The sequence below is a fragment of the Chrysochloris asiatica genome, unplaced genomic scaffold (assembly GCF_000296735.1).
Source record: "Chrysochloris asiatica unplaced genomic scaffold, ChrAsi1.0 scaffold00044, whole genome shotgun sequence".
In the NCBI taxonomy this organism is placed as follows: domain Eukaryota; kingdom Metazoa; phylum Chordata; class Mammalia; order Afrosoricida; family Chrysochloridae; genus Chrysochloris; species Chrysochloris asiatica.
The window spans coordinates 12799982-12805705 of record NW_006408562.1 but is presented as its reverse complement, the minus strand read 5'-3'; positions in this window follow the sequence as shown (position 1 = coordinate 12805705).

Here is a 5724-nt window from a genome sequence, read left to right as displayed (position 1 = left end):
CTCACCAACATCACAATTCAAATGCACCAATTCTTTGATCTTACTTATTCACTGCCCAGGTTTTACATGCATATGAGGCCATTGAAAATTCATGACTTGGGTCACATGCACCTAATCCTCAAAGTGGTATCTTTGCTCATAATACTGTAAAGAAATCTTTTACAGCAGATTTCTCCAAGATTCTAAGACCAGCTAGTGTCTTGTCCTTGATACTTACTCTAATAATTGCACTTAAGAGATAAATATGTGTATTTTTTGGTGATTATTAAAATAAAACACTAAGTATGTTTTGTTTACATATTTCTCTGCCTCACTTTCTCTATCTTACTTCAATATTGTTCACTTATGTATTAAAAATACTTTAAAAAGCATAATCCCTTTAAGAAACTATATTTTAAGCCCTACAATGTTCAATAGACTCCTGTGAACCCAGGTGGAGACCTGGTTGGCTAGCAGTGTGGCAAAACCTGGGGACTCTTGGACTCAGAGTCAGTGACATAGCCACAAAGGACTAGAGTGTAGAGTGAAATGTCCAGCTGATAAGAAGAGAAGGTATGTGCATAAGAACACCCACACTTGCAGAAAATACTCTCTTGACCTGACTTCAATTGCTGTATTATCAGAGCTCAATTAGAAGAGAAAAAAGATGAACAAAAGTATAATCTGATACAATTTGATGAACCTGACCTACATCTATGGATGCAGTAGCTCAAAAAAGGGAACAAATCTTTACAGCAAGGATCATTCCCACCCCCTCCATATACAGAGTAGACAGGGATGGGCAACTTGGACATTGGCTACACAAAATTGGGGTCTTCAAAGGCAAGAAGTGACTGGCTTACAAGCTTTCAAGAGGGAACCTAGATCCAGAGGGCGTGGAGGAGGGCAGAATCTCCACTGAGCAGTATCCATTCTGTCTAGATGGGACTGATGAAAGGAGATGCGGATAGGTCTCTTTTGATACAATAGTGAATAATTGTTATCAGGACTGACTGTGAGGGTTGGAAATGTAAAGGTAGATGTTTTGTAGCAAAAGGAGGGGAGTGATTGACTTTGCACTCCAGAAGTAGAGGTCCCTGGGACAATCAAGGGAGAAGAGTGGAGTGTGGGACCCTACCCAGAAAAGCAGTGATGCCAGAGATGGAGGCAGAGATGATGACATGAAGAGATGGAGTGGCTGGGGACTCTAGACCCAGAGAGGGAGAGGGGCCCTGTGCTGACAACCAGGGGGGCAGGCTTGCAGAGTATACACCCTTTGGTTGGTTGATGATGCATACAGGGGATTGTAAGCATGACAATGAAATGATATACAATAGGATGAATGTAAAACTAATGTTCTCCCATGTAAACTATCACATAATTCATTTAAAAAAAAGAAGAAGAAACTAGGTTTTCACTTATTTATTTCTGTTGTTAGGTGCCATCAAGTCGGTACCAACTCATAGCGCCCATGTGCACAACAGAACGAAATCCTGTCCAGTCTTGAGTCAACCTTGCTATCAACCCTTTACAATTGAGCCCATTGCTGCTGTCACCCTGTCAATCCATTCAGTTGGGGGCCTTCTTCTTTTTCTCCAGCCATTCACTTTACCAAACATGATATCTTTCTCCAGGGACTGATCCCTCCTGACAATATGTCCCAAATATGACAAATGAAGTCTGGCTATTCTAGTTTCCAAGGAACTGTACTTTTTCCAGCACAGATTGATTTGCTCTTTTTGCAGACCATGGTATTTTTAATATTCTCCTCCAACATCATACGTGAAATGCACAAATTCTTCTACAGTCTTCCTTATTCAGCATTCAACTTCCACATGCATATGAGGTTACTGAAAATACCATGGTTTGGATCAGGCACACACCTCAAACTGATATCGTTGCTCTTAAACACTTTAAAGAGGTCTTGTGTAGCAGATCTGCCTAATGAAATATGTTATTTGATTTCTTGACTACTGTTTTCATGAATGTTGATGGTTGATCTGAGCAAAATGATGTCTTTGACAATTCAATCTTTTCTCCACTTATACGGGTGTTATTTATTGGTTCAGTGGTGAAGACTTTTGTTTTCTTTACATTGAGGTGCAACCCATATCGAAGGCTGTGACCTCTAATTGTGCATTCAGTATGGATTTAGCTCCATAGTTGTTGTTAAGTGCCGTCGAGTCGATTCCGACCCATAGTGACCCTGTATAGGGTTTCCAAGGAGCAGCTGGTGAGCTTGAACCACCGACCTTGCAGTACAAACAGCTTTGCAGTCTGGCATATTAACCCAGAGCACCACATCAGGATTCCATAGTAGACATTAGAAAAATAATGAAAATTGAGCTTATCTCTTTTAGAGAATTTCAACCAATCAGAAAATAATAATTAATATTCATATAGAACTGCTTTCACATTTCAAATATGATCTCATTTTTAACTACTGCTGTTGAAAATCTATTTCTGAAATGACCAACCAATTAGTTGGTCATTTTGTTACCTGTTGGGAGAAAGAGTAGAAAATTGTTAGAAAGGCAGACTGACAAATTCATTCATTCATTCACTATTGAACACATTTGTATGAGCAATAGGAGTCCCGGTGTGGCACCATGGGTTAATGCGCCAGACTGCAAAGCCATGTGAACTGCAAGGTCGGTGGTTCAAGCTCACCAGCTGCTCCTTGGAAATCTTATACAGGGCTGCTATGGGTCGGAACCAACTCGAGGGCCCATAACAACAACAACAACAACAACAACAACAAGAAGGAGTAAGGAGTCCTGGTGTGGTACTGTGGGTTAATACACCAGACTGCAAAACCATTTGAACTGCAAGGTCGGTGGTTCAAGCTCACCAGCTGCTCCTCAGAAACCCTACACAAGGTTGATATGGGTCAGAACTGACTTGATGGCACGTCACAACAACAATATATGAGTGATGACTATGCAAATTCATTCAACTGTGTGGATCATAACAAACTATGGATAACACTGACAAAAATGGGAATTCCAAAACACTTATTTGCACTCATGAGGAACCTCTACATAAACCAAGAGGTAGTCATTAGAACAGAACAAGGGGATACTGAATGCTTAAAATCAGGAGAGGTGTGTACCAGAGTTGGGTCATTTCACCATACTTATTCAATCCGTATGCTGAGCAAATAATCTGAGAAACTGGATTGTATGAAGAAGAATGTGGCATCAGGATTGGAGGAAGACTCATTAAAAACTTGCAATATGCTTATGACACCACTTTGCTTGCTGGAAGTTAAGAGGACTTGAAGTACTTACTATTGAAGATTAAAGATTACAGCCATCAGTATTGATTGCACCTCAATGTAAAGAAATCAGAAATCCTCACAACTGGACTAGTAAATAGCATCATGATAAATGAAAAAAAAAAAAAAAAAGATTGAAGTCAAAGATTTCATTTTGCTTTGATCCACAATCAATACTAATGGAAGGAGCAGTCAAGAAACCAAAAATGTATTGCATTAGGCAAATCTTCTGCACACGACCTCTTTAAAGTGTTCAAGAGCAAAGATGTCAGTTTGAAGATTAAATGTGCCTGACTGAAGCCATGGTTTTTACAATCCCACATGTGCATGTAGCGTAGTGGTTACGAGTTGTGCTTTCTGCTCCCATAAAGATTTACTCGGAAACCCTGTACAGAGTCGCTATGAGTCAGAACCAACTCCATGGCACATAACCACCACCACCACACATGCATGTCAAAGTTGGACAATGGATAAGGAAGACTGCAGAAGAATTGATGCATTTGAGTTATGAGGTTGAAGAATATTGAAGTACAGTGGCTTGCCCAAAGAACAAACAAATCTGTCTTGGAAGAAGTACAGTCAAAATATTCTTAGAAAGACTTTGTATTTCATACTTCAGACATGTTGTCAGAAGAATCCAGTCTTTTAAGAAGGACATCATGTTTGTTAAAGTGAAGCATCAGAAAACTATATAGAAAGACCCCCAATGGACTGATGGTCTTCCATTGACACAGTGGCAGCAACCATGGGCTTAGACATAACAATTATGAAGGTGGCGCAAGACCAGGTAGTGCTTTGTTCTGTTGTGTCTAAGGTCACCACAAGGTGGCACCAACTCAACAACACCTAACAACAACAACATATGAATGCTGAAGCAACCTTGGTGGTACAGTGTGGTAGGCAGTGGGCTGCTAACTGCAAGGTCAGTAGTTCAAACCCATCAACCACTTGGTGGAAGAAAGCTGAGGCAGTCTGCTTCCATAAAGATTTGCAGTCTGAAATTCTATATCGAATGACTACAAATTGTAATCACCTTGATGACCATGTGTTAGGCTTGATTTTGGTTATATGATTGTTGAGTATGGGCCAGACGCTATAGCATTCTACCTCCCTTTAAAAATACACAGAGGGAATTGAAATCAATGTTATAAAATAAAGTGTGTATAGTTTGTTGAGTGGAAAACTAATTTGCTTCATAAACTTTACCTAAAGCACAATAAAAATAGAAAGAGTAAATAAATAACTAAATACCACACCCAGAGAACCTCAAAAAAGTATAAAGGTTCAGCTTACTGATTGTAAGTCTTTGCCCAGGACATAAAATGGACATATGTACTCTCCTCTCTCACCAACAAAAATACCCATTATCCTATTAAGGGTGCTATAGGATAAGCACTGGACTTCTAACTGCATGGTCAGGGCAGATTAAACCGACCAGCCTCTTTGAGGGAGAAAATTGGGGCTCTCTGCTGTACTGTACAGATTTACAGTCTTGGAAACCATGTGAAGGCTCACTATGAGTTGGAAGCGTCTTGAAGGCAGTAGGTCTGTATTGTGGGATTAAAAGGAGCCCTGGCTGCTAACCTAAAGGTTGGTGGTTCGAACCCACCAGCCCTTCCATGGGAGAAAGATGTGGCAGCACACTTCTTAAAGGTTACAATTTAGGAAACCCTATGGGGCAATTCTACTCTGTCCTGTAGTTTGCTAGGAGTCAGAATTGACTTAATAACAGTGGGTTTGATTTTTGCTTTACTATGGGATTATGTTACCCATACATCTATTAACATTTGTTTCCCTGCTTTTCTTTATAGTTTTACTATATAATTATATGTGTGCTTGTTAATGAATATATCTTAGCTTGGCCTATTTTTGAATTTTTTGCGAAGGGAAACACTCAGATTGTGTTATGTTCAGTCTGACTTATTATGATTAATCTTTATACTATTCAAAGTTTTTATTGGAAATAATTAAAAATTTATAAAAAATCTGTAAGAATAAAATAGTACAAAGTATTCCCATGTACCTTTGACCCAGATTTACCTATTCTTAATGTTTTACACCAGTTGCTTGACGATTTAGGATCACCATCTCTCTCTCTCTTTAACTATGCATGACTTCCATATACATATAGATGCAAAGATGCATGATTTCTATAGCATATGGATTATATAGGGGGCAAGACATTGTCTCTCAAATTTTGGACGTGTTATGAGGAGAGACCAGTCCCTGGAGGAGGATATGCTAGGTACAGTGGAAGGTCAGTGAAACAGAGGAAGACCCCCCCACCCAATGAGATGGACTGACACAGTGGTAACAACAGTGGGTTCAGACATAACACTTGTGAGGATGGCGTAAGTCCAGACAGTGTTTCATTCGGTTGAGCATAGAGTTGCTATGAGTTGGAACCAACTAAATGGCACCTAACAGCAGCAACTTGTATGTTAATATTTCAGAGTCACTATAGAGTG